The sequence below is a fragment of the Palaemon carinicauda genome, chromosome 3, assembly GCF_036898095.1.
Source record: "Palaemon carinicauda isolate YSFRI2023 chromosome 3, ASM3689809v2, whole genome shotgun sequence".
NCBI lineage: Eukaryota > Metazoa > Arthropoda > Malacostraca > Decapoda > Palaemonidae > Palaemon > Palaemon carinicauda.
This window is the reverse complement of record NC_090727.1, coordinates 48,570,255-48,587,318: the sequence shown is the minus strand read 5'-3', so window position 1 is coordinate 48,587,318 and position 17,064 is coordinate 48,570,255. Positions and strand designations below refer to the sequence as shown.

At 36.0% G+C, this 17,064-nt stretch overlaps 1 protein-coding gene across 4 annotated transcripts in view; it reads left to right on the top strand.

The window, feature by feature from the left end:
* LOC137638278 (NACHT, LRR and PYD domains-containing protein 3-like) overlaps positions 1-17,064 on the top strand; it is a 197,853-nt gene that overhangs the window by 151,017 nt on the left and 29,772 nt on the right. The window lies entirely within an intron of this gene.

Genomic DNA, 17,064 nt, shown 5'->3' with positions numbered 1-17,064 from the left:
CTTATCTCGGCAGGTGCTCTCGTCGAGGCTCGGTTTACTTTCAAAATGCTGACACCAGTGAAGTGATGACAGGTTTGACCAAACCATACGGTAGTTGAAACTCGTCTAGCTGCACACACATTGGGATAGATATTTTTTTTTTATAGCATATCCTTTTAAAAAGTATTGTATCTACCCATGAAACGTTCCCAAAAAGAAAAAAGAAATCTACTGAATTCACTTTTCTTAAAATGCCCTCTATGCAAAAACGTATTCATCCGTGAACTGAGGAACATCTGCATGAAGCTTCAACTTAACATCAGCCAAACATTCTTCTTCCAAATGCCATTCACTCAACAGAAGACTTCAGGAAAAAAAAATTTATTTTTTGATGAAAAAATAAAATTTCTTATCCAGAAAAGTCTCTGGAAAGACTTTCAGCTATCATATTATTCTTTCCTTTTGCATGAATTATTTTCAGATAGTAATCTTATAGCTCTAATCTCAAACGCAATTTCTTCTTAATAGTTGAATAATTTGTTGAGCTATACTCAGTTTCTTTGAATACTATGTAACTGGGTGTTTTGTCCCATCCACTCCATGTAACAAGACTGTTCCTATACCAATGTTACTAGCATCAATCGCTAAATTAAATCCCTTGCTATAATCAGGTAATATTAATAATGGCCCGTGAAGCATTACAGCCTTTAATTTTTTGAAAACTTGTACACATTCCTCATCAAATAAAAAACTTCGTCCCTTCTTAAAAAGATTAGGTATGGGAGCGCTTATTTCTGAAAAAAATGGGTACAAATCTACTGATATATGAAACCATCCTGAGAAATCTCATGGCCTACGTTTTAGTTGCTGTGATTGGGAAACTGATGATAGCTCCTGTGTTCCCCCTTTTTAGGGCAAATGTTACGGAGACCCACTTTATGCCCATGATAAGTGATAAAGGTTTTCCCTTATTCCAATTTCTTTAAATTTTATACAAGGTTTGCTTTTTCCATGTCTGTCAGGACTTTAGCTAATGTTCTTCCTAAGTTTCTGAAAATATAATAAGATCATCTAAATACACGACGCAGTTATCAATATCATTTAAAACTTTATTAGTTAATTTTTGGAAAGTTCTGTCTGCCTTTCTTAACCCAAATGCCATTACTTTACGTTCACAACTACCAAACGGTGTTATAGAAGCAGATATTTTCTCAATTCCTTTGCCTAGAGTTACTTGTCAATAACCTTTGGCCAAATCATCCATGGAGATTAATATAACATTTCCAATCCCATCTAAGCAATCATTGCTCCTGGGAATTCGAAAATTACTTCGCATAGTAACACTGTTTACTTTTCTGAAATCAATGTACAATCTATCTGATCCATGTTCCTTTTTTACCAGAACTAAAGGAGAACACCATTCACTCTTGCTCGGATCTATCAAATCATTATATAAAATATACTTTATTTCCTTTCCAATATAATTATCTTTTCTGCAATCAAACGATACAGACTTTGTCTAATGGGTTTAGTGTCTTATAATTCAATATCATGTTCTAAAAGATTTGTTAACCCTAATTTATCAATAACAATTTCTGGAGATTTTAGAAAAACATAATTCCCTCTGATTTTTCTCTAATCTAGAGTTAGATTACTTGAAATTATTAAGCACATCAGAGTTTATCACAAGACTAATTTCTCGCTGCGACTCAGTTATTACTGGTAGTGGGCGTTCGTTGTATTTCCTTTGCAAGTTTATGTGTAGCCACATAGCTCTACGTCCACCCATATCAGTTAAGTAATTCAAATGATTCCCTTTTTTTTAAGATAGGAAAAGAAACTTCAAGTTTATAAAACAATGAGGGACTTTCTTCCTAAATTAATACTAAGACTTCTTCTCCTACACGGAAATTTCTCTCCTTTGCCTTAAGTTCGTACCTTCTTTTAGTGTCCCCTTGGCTGTTGCTCTCATTTTCAATTGCTAATTTCCAAGCTTTAATTAAATTTTTCTTGTAATTCTCTAAATTCTTAATGTTAGTGCCTAAACCATTGTAGGAACTATTACTTGAATCCACTACATTGACTATGTCTACGTCACTACTTTCGACAGCTACATCATCAACTTGTCAAACACCGTCAACACCAATGGGGTAGGTTATCTCAGCCCCACGCTTGCTAAGATCAACCTCACCACCTCCATTAAATTTGAATACTCTACCAAACTATAATCGTAGTCTATATCTTTATCTAAACCTAACTTACTTTTTACCATTTCCCACACTCGAACCTGACTAATAAAATTGATTAAACCATTTGGATGTAGTTATATCATTACCAATAATAATGGCAATGCCTTCAATGGGTAAATAGTCTCAAATTAATAGTTTTCAATCTATTGACACTCCCGGACTTTTCAAGTTTCATCTTCAACAAAGGACAAACAACGCAAGTATTCGGAAACCAACCAAACATAACTCTTTTTCACATTGATTTTTGCCCTTGGTGACACACTCTCTTTCCTAAAAAGGGAAACGGCTACTCTGGTGTCCCAAAGCTAAACAGCTTCTCTCGAATCACCTCCTTCAAGCGAAGAAACTACAGCTTTAGACAAAAAATCTCCGTAAAATGTCCTAGTTTCTTTCTTAATGTCATTTCTGCTTGACGAAAGATTAAGTTGAGACCCTGGTTTCTTGACGTTGTTCTCATTTACTATACAGTTCCTTGCTATATGCCCATTCTTATTACATTGATAATAAATTATCTCTAAACTACTACCTTCCCATTAAATCTTACAAAACTTTGGAGCAAGACCTGGTTTTCCACATGTAAAACAATAATAATGTTAATCATATTTATCTGTATTACTCTTGCTGAAACTATTGTTACTTTGTTGCATCTTCTTAACGAAAGATTATTTTTCTTCTTAATATCACTTAATGTTAAACTGTGAGTAGGACTGTACTCATATGCCAACCTTGTTGCATCTGTAAAAGACTTTTAGCGCCTAACTTCTATATATCACTTTCTGTCTGGAGATATGTTATCTTTGAAGTTTTCTAACAAAACTAAGTTCTTGAGATAATGAAAAGTATCTACTTCAGCAAAAGTTAAAAACTCACAAAATGACCTTTCTAACTACTTCCCGTATTCCACACAAGTGTTACACTCATCCCTTTTCAATCTTCTGAATTTCTTACTGTACACCTCTGGTACTGACAGTTTTTTTATTAGTATCAAAGTCCTTACTTTCATCCTCAGACATACAACTATACACAAAAAGTGCCCTACCACTTAAAACTTATAGTAAATAAAAAGTATACTTTTTGGGGGGAGAACCTACTCTGTCCATTAACTTTTAAAAAAACATGAAATATTTCGTCATCAAATTTTGGAATTAATGTCAACACTGCACCCATATATTATGAAGATTTTTGCCTCAAACCAGCGATTTCGAACTCATGCTAATGCTGTTTCTCATTTTTTTTCTCGCTGTCTTTCATTTTTTTTCTTTCAGCTGCTCTTTCGTGTGTCTCATACATTTCCTGTTCTCACCTAAAAACATACTCTAAGAGAGCATCGCCATCTAGACCCCGAAGTTCACCTGAAGTTATCAACCCGTTTGTAATCTTACTTATTCTGCTTCTTACTATAATCTCCAATTCAATTGGTTACGTTGTCGAAAATCGTGCTAGGTTGCCAACTATTACGATCTTATCATCGACACAGGCTCTTAGAAAAGTTAAAATATAGGTTTCTAACAACCACTATTGAAATATGTGAAATGAATATAAAAAGAAAAGCAAAGGGGAACAGTCAGAAAAGTAGAAGGGTTTTCTACATCTGCTGAGACGATATGGGTAATGAAACTTCCACCTTAAGAACATTGCAGAAGGGCGGCAGAAGTTCTGATGAAACTGGCACGATGACCGGACTCAAAGAGGTCACAGAAAGGGTGGCATCAAGATGGAACATCAGAAGTCTTCTAAAAAAATTCGATGTTAGTATTGAACTAAGGCAGGCTGCAGGCAGTGTTGGCTTCTTTTCGTCACAAGCTGGTAGGGCTGACTGCTTCAATTTGTCTCTTCTTCTCAGCCATATTAGAATTTTGGAGAGAGGTTTTTGTTGTCTGAAGGGAAGGTTAGAAATCTGGCTCCATCAGACTTCTGGTATTCTCTGCTTTTTATCTCATTAGGACTTGGTTCTCATCTCCTTCGGATATGGTTCCTCTCTTATCTTATGTCCTGTACTATCTCCCATGGAAAATTACCGTTGGCAGTGGTCATTTCCATAGACGGTCTTTTTTTTTAACAATTTGAGTGTCTATAGACATCCTCAAAAATGCCCACTTTAATTACGCCATAGAAGCTTCTAGAAGAAATTACTGATGCAATCTTGACCACATGTTATGTTGTAACAAAGGGGCAGCACGCGTTCAGCCATGAAGACATATTTCATAAACACGGATAGCCCTCTGGCTCAGTTTCTCAATACGCTGACTCCACTGATTAAGATGCTGACATCTCGGTCAAAACTGGACTATCCCCTTATCGTGTCATGTTCTCTCGTCGAGGCTTGGTTTACTTACAAAATGTTGACGATAATGAAGTGATGACAGGTGCTCACACTTTGGGATAGATATTTTTGTCTCTAATAACATATCCACTAAAAATTATGTATACTACCCATGACATAGTGATAATCTGGAGTCCCCTTATATCCCTGTCTTTCATTGGAAGCTAAAGCCAGGCATTGAATTTCGCAGTAATAAGAAGATCTGTTTTAAGGAACCATAGTCGACCAATTAATGATTACCTACCTGAGTTTCCTAATATAGATCTGTGAAACAATAATATTCTTTAGTATATACTCCTAAAGAGGTGCTACCTCCTTGGACCAAAACGGATCACGTTTTAAAAGAATCGCTCGCATTAACTCAGATAAATATTTCACCATTTAGGTATAAAAGGGAATTTACTGGCATAGCTCTATCAACATAATTAATAGGCGTATCCCTTCTCGTGTGCTAAGGTACCGAGTGAAGGACAAACCGTGGTTCAATGATGATTGTAGACGTGCTTATTTGGAGAAACAGGAGGCCTATCATCTTTGGAAGGGTAACAGATCAGATTTGACCTGGAACAACTATACTCAGCTTCGAGCTTTTGCTCAGAGAGTTTATGCCTCAACTGAAAAGGAGTACAATTTAACCATAAAAAAAAACACTTTCTGGTACAACTCAGGAACACAAATGGTGGTCTACCCTTAAATCTGCACTCTTTGGTGTAGATGCAACAGTTCCTCCTTTACTTAAACTAGATGGCTCAGTCACTCACTGTCCAAAGGAAAATGCAACCCTTTTGGCTGATGTTTTTGACAGTAAACAGAGTAATGAAATACTTGAACTTCCTCATTCCTGTTTTCCTGAGGCTAAACTAATTAGTTTAGCTTTTTGATCTCGTGAAATTAAAGCTCTGTTGATGGACCTTGATTCTTACGGAGGTGTAGACCCAAATGGTATTTTTCCTTTGTTTTTTATAAAGACAGCAGATTTCTTAGCTCCAAAGTTATCTGTTATTTTGCGCAAGTTAGCAAGAAGAGGAGCTTTTACACTAGTTGGAGAATTGGTAATGTTACTCCTTTATGTAAATGTGTTTGTGGTAGCTCAAGTCCCACTGATTACCGCCCAGTTTCCATAACTCTCATATTATCTAAAGTTTTTGAACGTCTTCTGGCAAAACGTCTTAATAGGTTTGCTGAAGGTAACCATCTACTCCTTAGTTTGCAATTTGGTTTTCGTAAAGGCCTTGGAGCATGTGATGCCCTTCTTACAATCTCCAATGCTGTACAGAAATCCCTTGATTGTGGTCGGGAAGTTCGTATGATTGGCCTTGATTTTAGTGCTGCCTTTGACCGTGTTAATCATGAGACCCTTGTTTTCAAACTGAAACAGTTGGGAGTGGGTGGGTCGTTTCTTAGCATTATTATTGATTTTTAAGTAATAGATCTCAAAGAGTTGTTGTTGATGGGCACCATAGTGATTATAGGAATGTGATATCCGGTGTTCCACAGGGTAGTGTTCTTGGCCCATTACTTTTCATAGTATATACACATGACATGTGGTTTGGCCTAGAAAACAAGCTTGTTGCATATGCAGATGATGCTACTCTCTTTGCATCAATTCCATCCCCTGAATGTAGATCTAGGGTTGGTGAATCCCTTAATAGAGATTTAGCTAGAATTAGTGCATGGTGCAAATTATGGGGTATGAAGTTGAATCCTAACAAAACACAAAGTATGATTGTAAGTAGGTCAAGAACGGTGGCTCCTCAACATCCGGATCTCAGTATTGATAATGTTTCTTTAAATATGTAGGACTCTTTCAAAATCTTAGGTGTGATTCTCGACAGTAAATTTACTTTTGAGAAACATGTAAGGTCTGTCTCTTCTTCAATTGCACAAAAAATAGGTTTATTGAGAAAGTCTTTCAAGATTTTCGGTGATCAATCTATTCTGAAGAAGTGTTTTAATTCTTTCATTCTACCTTGTTTTGAGTATTGTTCTCCTGTCTGGTCTTCAGCTGCTGATTCTCATCTTAATTTGTTGGACAGAAACTTAAGGTCTATTAAATTTCTTATTCTTGATCTAGATATTAATCTCTGGCACCGTCGTTCAATTAGTTCATTATGCATGTTGCATAACATTTTTCATAACTCTGACCATCCTTTACATGCAGATCTCCCTGGAAAATTCTATCCTGTTCGTAATACTAGGCAGGCAGTTAATTCTAATAGCCAGGCCTTCTCCATCACGAGGCTCAATACTACGCAGTACTCTAGAAGTTTTATTCCAGCTGTTACCAAGTTGTGGAATGATCTTCCTAATTGGGTGGTTGAATTAGTAGAACTTCAAAAGTTCAAAGTTGGAGCAAATGCTTTTTTGTTGACCAAGTGGACATGAGTCTTTTTATAGTTTATTTATGACATATTTGTTTTTGATGTTGTTAATAGTTTATATATGACATGTCTGTTTTGACGTTGTTACTTCTTTTACAGTGGTTTATTGTAAATTTATTCTCTTCATTTATTTATTTCCTTATTTCCTTTCCTCACTGGGCTATTTTTCCCTGTTAGAGCCCTGGGCTTATAGCATCTTGCTTTTCCAACTAGGGTTGTAGCTTGGATAGTAATAATAATAATAATAATAATAATAATAATAATAATAATGATAATAATAATAATTACAACCACAGACACCTGCCTCTAATATGTTATTAAGAATGGACTTTTTGGGCATTAGGAAAACCTCCTTCGGGGTTTACTGTGGACATGCCTTGATGGATGGATCTTTGAATCTACATCTCGAGTGTGGAAATGTCCAAAGGATCTCAAATTCGATTGCATAGAAAAAAAAATACTATATGGTTAGGTCAATAAATATTGGACTCTGGCCAAAAGGCACATCCATCATAGTTTTATCAAGGGTTTCTTAATAAATCCTCTTTTCTACATACATAGAAGAAGCCCTATCTACTGCTTTGCCAAATCAAAATGTACTACAACTTAAATGATTGGATAGGGAAGAAGAACTCCCACTGGACGCTTCCTAGGAAGCTGGGCACATGAAGGCTCAGCCACAGTAACCTCAGACTTGAAGTAAGAGCCTTTTGAGCCTCTCGGCTAAGCTTGCAATGTGAATGAAAAAAAAATAATGAAGCTTTCCTACGAAGCTTATAATCGAAAGGAGGAACCACCACCAAAAAGAAAGCAGATGGAAGGCCAACACAACAAGGAAGGACCTCTATTATAACAACAATTAGCTATACATCTACGGGAGTCGAAATGGCACGAAATCCAATCAAGCACAATAAATCTGCCTAGATCCTTTGGATCTAACGTAGGCATCATCGTGGTTATCAGTATATACCCTGAGGTTTACATCTCCGTGAAGACTGAAGCCTCATTTGAATAACCTTGCAATAAGGATTCCTTCTCCAAGTATTCTAGCGTACACACAGATGCAAAGTCTAAAATGTGGAAAGGGCTTGGTACACTATAACCCAAACTCCACAATTCATAACAGCTGATATTGGTATATCGAGGAAATAGCATCATTGCTTGCTAAATACTCAGCAAGTCCAGCGGTCTTTGCAAATCTGTTCACCAACATTGAAAGAAGGAAAATGCCTTAGCCCTTAGGTCTTCTACCCAATGATCAGTATTCAAGCAAAATTCATTCGAAAAAATAAGAATATTTTTTATAGCATCACAAGCTTTACCTCCATTCACAAAACAATAATTATGCAATCAACTGCACTCTTGGCTCCACTTCATGTTAGCCATAATGACACATCTAACTTAGATGTAGTTTTATTTAATCTTATGGATATGTAAAGGAAATTATTTAAATGTAAACTCACATTTTAAGACTCAATCTCGAATGAGATCATTTATCTGTCAATCCCACGCTAATCCCAATTCACCATGGCCATAAAAGCAGTCCAAATCGATATATGATATTCAATTTCAGAGATACAAGTTACGATACTGTCCCAGTCGCTATTATATCATAGCTGATTTCAAAGTTCACAAAGCCTTTAGATAATGAAATCAAACACCAAAGTGACCTTACTATGTCTTCAAATAAAAAAAATAATTATTCATATATGATTCCATCAGACCTCCTTCCTCTCCCCCCATACCCATATCAGAGGAATATACGCGGATAATAAACTGGGGGCGCATGGTAATTACAGCTCTCAAAGATCATTATCTTAATTTTTAGATACAATCATATATGTCACAATACTATAATATTTATTGGTTATCCCTTATCTAATAACTATATAGTTCTATTAGGTTATAACTCCATTATTATGATATAAGAATTCTGCATCTAGCCTTCCACCACCATGGTTAGAAAGTGCTAGCAACAATTGAAGACAACTCTGTTCAGGACTCTAGTTTTTACGCACAATTAAAACTGCTAGAGAAATCAACCCTAGCCATAGTCATAATTGATGAAAATTAATCTTTCTTTTTACAACTTTAACCTAACCGTATATAAAATGGATAGTTGTCTATTCCATTTTTCTAATTCAATTAAAATGACAATGAATGGCGCCTGATATTTTTTGCCGAGCAAGTATTATAATTATAATGAATCTATATTTATTAAACATTTAGGTAAAGGTTAACAAAATTTACCATGAGGAAGATAAGACTTAAGTTAATCCATTGTTTGAAATAGTTATTAAAAATTCTAACACTCATAATCATTAGCTCACACAGAAATTTGATCAAGTGATGGACACCTTTTAATACAACCTAGTCTCCCACCACCAAAAGATTCAGCCTCACCCAGGAAAGTTAAACATCAAACTGCAGATTTAAATGTAGCTTTATTTTGTGATCGAAGAAATGCTAATTTATTATGCAGTGGGATGTTTAGGACTGGAGTATGTCAATGAGACACAGGTTGTTCGGAAAAGAGTATGTGAGATGGGTCATCTTGTTGGAGAGCTGGATACAGATTCAGCGACTCGCCCTTCATCACCAGGCGATGCATGAGTCGGTAATAGTTTCCTCCCTTCTTAGAGAGAGCATATACTTACATATAATCTTACATCTCCCTCCCAAGATTTTTATCAAAGTTGTAGCTCATACATGAAAGGCCTGTTACTTGAATGAAGATTTTACATAACAATATGGATTTTTCCATAATTCAAATAGCAATAGGCTTAGAGCTACGACCAAAATACATATTGTGTGATATGAAAAGCAAAAATGACCAAATGGCTCCAAGTCCCAATCTTAGCTTGGTCCTAAGAATCTCTCTGTTTATAAATACTAGGGAAAATTGAATATCGGTAATAGGAATGTTAGAAACATGAATCAGATTGGGAAATTAGAGTAAGGGGAGAATTTATTTATGAAGTATAATTTACATATCTTAGCCCTAAGTGAAATATATTGTAAGGGAATTGATAAAGCAATCTTAGACCAATACATTTTATACATACATATATATATATATATATATATATATATATATATATATATATATATATATATATACATATACATATATATATATATATATATATATATATATATATATATATATATATATGAATACATATATATATATATATATATATATATATATATATATATATATATATATATATATATATATATATATATATATATATATATACATATTATATTCTATACTGCCAGTAGGGAAGGGAATCCACCACCGACACCGTACGGTCCCATTCATTTGTTAGTATGTTTTCCACTCGTTCGTGGGCCACTCCTCCTAGGGGTTTCAGTGTCCTGCTGGGGTGACTACCAGCAATTTTCTCTATTGGTAATGATTGGAATCTCGTGATTCCAATGTCTGTCAACCAGCTAATATGGCCTTGCCGTAGGAACGCCATTTCGTAATTGCCTACCAGTTTTCATATGTGCAGGAGACTATTGATATCGCTAATGTGAGTGTTCAAATATTGCAGTATCACGAGAGATTCCTTATTGCAGTCTAGGCTGCCCCCTACAGTGTGTTTGCCGTGATTATCCTTTTGGTGGTTTTTACCGCTAATTCTGCTTTCCCATTTGACTATACATAATTTGCAGATGAAGAAAGCCGACATATATTGGCTCACAAGGTTTGTGCCTCCGTCCTTGGACACCTCCTCTAGGGGCTTCCACTTCATGTAATAGCCTCTTAGCACGGAAATTACTCTCTGGAAACTGGCACCATTAGGGAAATGGGATATTGCCAGCCATCCCCTGAGCCTATCGGAGTAACTCAGGTACACCCGCCCATCTAACTGAAACATAACAGTGACCGTACATTATAAGGGGTAGTTTAGGGGTGGCGTGACGTTTATTGAATCCTCTGGTGAAGAAGGTGCGTGTGTGTTGCAAACAGTACACCAGTTCCTGTTCTGATGAAGGTTGCCTCAATACCAGGACAGTAGAAGGACTGTTGAGCCCTCCTGAACCTAGAGTCAATTCCATGAAGACCTGCATGAAGGTTTGCTGCGATCTGTCGACGAAGTTCCTCTTGGATTACTAGTCATACATACCCAACTTCGTATGTGTAAAGTACTTGGTTTTCTTAAGTTAATAGGCGATGTCTCATAACATAAAACGGCTTAAGGCCGGCTACTTCTGTCGACTTCTGCAGGTGTCAATTGTCTGCAGATACCTTCACTATTAGTAACAGGTATACAGGATCCTTCGGTGCCCCTGAATTAACTGTTTTCACGTCCATCGTGAGCTCCTCCTTACGTAGAATATCTATTGCTGCTAAAGGGATGGCTGCTGCCATGTCATCCTCCAACTCAGCATCACATTCCTCAGGGGAGGTTCTCAGCGCCGGAAAACTAGATAGGAATCTTCCCGCACAATTCCTCCAGCCTGGTAGATACCTAATAGTTTATTTGTATTGGATGGTTCTCTCTTTCATTCTAAAAAAATCATGAGTTAACGATGTTATGCCAGTGCGCTACTCCTAGAAGCTTGATTAGGTGGCAGAGATTGGAGTACTAATCTAGCCTTCCTTAGGCACCAAACGAAACCCAGGTCAACCCTTCTATTGTTTCGGAACCAGCTTCTTCACATTGTAAAGTGGAGCCAACACAACATTGATCTTTGCCATGATTGGAACGTGGAGGTTGACAACTCCATCTAACATTTTTCAGAGGCTGCGGATGCTGGAACCATAATAGGGGTACCAAATGTTTCAGATGTGGTAACGTTGACAAGTCCGGTCTGGAAGGCCTCGATTGCACGTTGCTCATATGCCATCCATAAATGTGCACATGCCACATCACAATGGTCTGGTTGAGTGGGAATCAGAAAATAACTACACACTGTTTTTAATAAGACTCATTTACTCTCACTCAGAAGGGTGCCCTTCTAGCTCGGAAAAATTTCCTAATAGCTGAATGGTCTGAAGTATTTTTGTCCGAGTACCATCATTGTTTTCAAATAATTTCTAAGTAATACTAATCAAAACTTATTTACTAACCTAAATTTGTCCCTCATATAGAGGTTTTGTCAAGTAAAAATGTTAAAAAATTAATATATCCAAAATTATCATGATGGTAAGTCTATTTTTAACAATAACACCCAGTAGAGTCAATGCGAGAAGCTTAGTTTAGGATAGTGCGATTGTTACTCGGTGTTGAAATTAGGAATTTGTTAATGGTGTGTGTTATGCATTTTATCCAGCACTACAGCATCTTCAAAACAAAAACTTTGCTATTTATTTATGAAAAAAAGTGCAAACCCTTTCTATACAGACTCACATATTAATATCCCACTTCTTTTGTGTGTTCCGATGAAACCATGAATTAGGTAGAATAATCTTGTATGAAGATAGAATTTCCGATTCTTTTCCATGTTCCAATAAAACCAAAAAGAAAACTTGAATATATCCAATGGAAGTGACCAAAGTTCCTGTGTGGGTAAACAGATTCATGTACTGGTACTATGGAATAATTAATATTCCCGTTACTCCTGGTTGTTTTGAAGAAGTCAGTTAAAAAGCAGGAAATTCAGGATTTCTAGAGTGTCCTTTGTACGCTGGTGTACTTAACTTTCCTGAAGGAAATAGAAAGGTTAGAAAATTCAGGTACCAAAACTCATGCATTTATACCATGGTGTTGGTACTAATATATAATCACTGTTATTGGTGCCTTTGCCTGGTGTGATGATACCAATGAAAATGACGAAATTTCCAGCGATCATGCGGTTATATTTTGCTCCTGGAAATATAGTGTAAATGAGGTCTTGGTACTTCTGCCTGCTTCGATGAAGTCCTGAATAGACTGAGCAATCCTGATAAAATTGCATAAGGACCCTGTTTGTGTGACCTGGTCCTTGTGCTGTGACTGTGATGCAATCAAGACTGAATGGATTTGCGTATTCAGCAGTAGCCTGTAAAAGCCTGGAGAATGTTACAGAATTTACCCAATGTGCCAGGATGCTTAGCTTTCTTTTATTACAGTCAGTGTCTAAACTGATGCAATAATTTGTATATACTGTCTGAACAAAGATTCAGCAGGGATTCAAGATTTCAGTAAGCATTTTAAATTCTATTGAGAGTATACAGTGAGTGTATGTTGGGTTTCAGCCTTTGATTTTAACTTTATGGAAGCATTAAAACCGATTTTAACTTTATGGAAGCATTAAAACCATTGTCCAGATTGTAGGAGTAAAGAATTACCATTGATTTGAGCAGTCTGGAAGCGTTGTGAACGTTGTAAGAGTTATCCAATAAATACATATTGTGTTATGGCCAGTGATTTTAACCTTCTGGAAGCATTATACACAATATAGAGGCTCTCTGGGGATTGAGCACCTAACAATTTTAGCACTCTGGAATCGTTGTAAAAGTTGTAAAGGTCTTGCAGTAAGGGCAAGTGGTGATGTTTCCTGTTATTTTAGCTTTCTGGAAAAGTTTTAAACCTTGTAGAGACAAGGCAATAATTGCATGTGGTGGCATACCCAACTAACTAGTCTACCTTTTTGATCTCCTGAAATTAAAGCTCTCTTGACTGACCTGGATGTTCAAGTAGGTATAAAAGCAAATAGTTAGGTAGGAAGAAGAGGAGCTTTTAGCACAAGTTGGAGAATTAGTAATGTTACTCCATTATGTAAATGAATTTGTGGTAGCTCAGGTCCAACTGATAATCGGCCATTTTCTATAACTCCCATATTATCTACAGATTTTTGAATTCTTATGGCAAAACGTCTAAATAGTTAGGCAAAGGGCAATCATATATTCACTAATTTGTAATTTGCCTTTTCATAAAAGCCTTGTGGCATGTGATGCCATTCGTACACTCTCGGATGCTGTAAAAAAAAATGCCCTGATTGTGGCAAAAAATTCCTTATGATTGGCACTGATTTTAGTGCTGCCCTTTGCCGTGGTAATCATGAGGACATTGCTTTCTAACTCAAAGTGTTGGGAGTGGGCTGGTCTTTTCTTAGCATCATTATCTAATTTCTAAGAAATAAATCATAAAGTGTAGTTGATGTTAATATCCACTACTCACTAGGGAAGTCTTCCTGGCCGATTACTTTTCCTTTTTCATAGGCTACACATAAAATGTAGATTCGACTAGAAAAGAGGCTCGTTGCATATGCAAATGATGCTACTCTCTTTACATCAATTCCAACTCTACTACTACTACTACTACTACTACTACTACTACTATTACTACTACTACTACTACCCATAATGATAATGATGATGATGATGATGATGATAATAATGATAAATGTTAGGCTTCTTGAAGAGGATACACACAAAAGCAAACCCCACACCCTTGATCACTCTAACAGACAATTGTCCCAGCACAAACTTTCCCCTAACGTTTTTAGCAAAAAAGGACATAAAAACAAAACATAACCATAAACTATATTTCTTAGCCCTAATTATTCACTTGAATACTAGAAAAAAAAACATTCAAATAACAAAAAAATTCATCAATCACAAAACCTTAATACTAAGCACTGATAAACAGGTCACCTTAACCTAAATCTTCAAAACAAAATATGCAGTAGATAGAATACTCAAAAAATAGAAAACTCCTCACAAATCCTGACACCGACACAGTTAACAGACTGTACCAAAAATACTTAAAACTAAAATAAAACGTATACTAAAAACACCTAATTTTATATGTGTAAATTTATAGATATCAACACTCTATCCAACAAAGGGTCCAGTCTTCATATGGCAATTTTGCCACTGTTCGGTTGCCAACAATACACACTCATGCTCCAATCTACATGACAGAACAGTCACTTAGGTGGTGGTCATCATCACTGTTATCATCATCATCATCATCATCATCATCATCACAAACATGAATATCTTATTTTACGGGCCAGGTCATCAATGGTTAAAAATTCTTGATCACCTATGTATTCCAAAAATCATTGTACAATCTGGGTCTTCATCATCAAGCTATTCATGTACATAAAAGGCCACAAACAACACAGTCCAGGCCAAAATACAAAAAAGAAAAAAAAAAATTCCAAAGAAGCAATTGCGACTGCTGAAATAAACACTTCCACACTGGTAGGAGAATACTAATAATAATCCAGCATTCACACAACTGTCTCTTGCTGCAGTCAAATCAAGAAGAGCATTCGCCCAAGCTATTCGCCACTGTCCTAACCTAGCTAAAAATCAACAAACAAACTCAGTTTTACCTACAGTCTTTCTCACAACAAACAATCATTACACTAACAACCTCTCTCTCTCTCTCTCTCTCTCTCTCTCTCTCTCTCTCTCTCTCTCTCTCTCTCTCTCTCTCTCTCTCTCTCTCTCTGAATTTGGCAAACAACAATAAAAATAACCCCCCCCCAAAAAAAAATAATCCTCCAAGGAGATACAGTAAATGCAAGCGGATATTTAGACAATGCAAGTGGTGAGGCACTCAGGGATTTCAGCCTCCCAGAAGCATTTTAAGCCTTATAGATGCTGTGTAGTAAGCGCACATGGTGGTATAGCCTTTGATTTCGGCTTTTTGGGAGTCTTTTAAACATTTTAGATGTAGTGCAGTAAGTTTCAGTGGTAGAGTACACAGTGATGTTATTCTTCTTGAAGCGTTTGAAACATTACAGAGGCTGCCTGAGCAAAGATATGGCAGGGATTATTACCTCCATGAAGCGTTTTAAATGTTGTAGAGGCTATGCAGAAAGTGGGAGTGATTGTGTAGCCAGTGATTTAAACATTCCTGAGCCATGCTAGATGATACAGCCAGTGTGTCTTAAAGCAAGCATTGATGCTGAATATCTGGTTTTCGTAATGAAATCACTTCCGCTGTTCACAGAAAAATAATTATCATAAATGAATACGCTGATTTATGTGTTCTTTGCAAGCACGGTTGTCAACATAATCTCTAAATAAAAGAATGGACCCCTGAAATGATCCATTTGTAGTCTGCCCAAATTCTTTGAAATTCCCATTCCTTAATCCCTTGATTAGAAGGTAAAACATTTTTTTTTTTTTATGAAAAAGGTAAAGTGTGTTTCAGCAGTGTGCCAAGGTCTTCTGCTAGACTGATGCAACATAGGAAAGCATCCTGGCATCTGGGGAGAAGTGCCAAAAGAGAATCTTAACTCTTTTAGTTACCTTCAAATAGCTTCGAAGATTTACTTTAATAACATGCCTCCAATATCAGTTGCAGCAAAGTTCCACTGATTACATATTCAATAAAATGTAAAAGGATACAGCTGGTGGTAGGCTCCATGTCGTCATGGAATAGCAAAATACTGGTGTGTTATCCACAAGTTGATCAAGTGCGACTATAAAATGGCTTGATAAACACTAATATGTGCATTCGCCTGCAAAGTGACCGCTAACTTGTTTGAATTTTTCTGCTCAATTGCTTAACAACTATTTTCTTTATTATATCATAAACCTTTACTTTTTCTTTTGGAAACATTTTCGAAATGATATAAAAGAGAATTTAATTTCTTCTTGCATTAAAAATTATTGTCATATTTAAAGGGAAATGAGAAAAAAGCATGCAATATCATGAAACCTTTTGTTCATTTATGGATGTGAACAAATTAGAATATATCGTAAATTATAAGACACTATATTTTTTTTTATTCAATTATTGTCTGATAATTTATGTTTATCATTATTACCTTAAATTATCTAGATGCAGCTTCTTAAAATAATTTAGTTAAAGCCCGCTTTTTTACATAAGAATGTCATCATTATGAAAGTTTTACTTTGATCGATTCAGCAACTATTATGTCATCCAGATTGATGTAAAATAGGTGAAAACTGGTAACCTAGTCAACTGATAGTGAGAAAGGAAAGATAAAATATTCTCAAAATTGGTGATAAATGAGTAGTTAAGACTTCTGAAGGTCTCCAGAGACAGTCACATGGAGTTTCCCTCTTCATCTCAGAAGATATTTATTGAAAACTACTTTATCTTAAAAGTAATCCAAAACTCTGTATACATTCAAAGTCTACAGTGATTTCTCACCTAACCAACAAATCAAGATTTCTTTCTCATGCTTATCATTCACCAACAGGAGA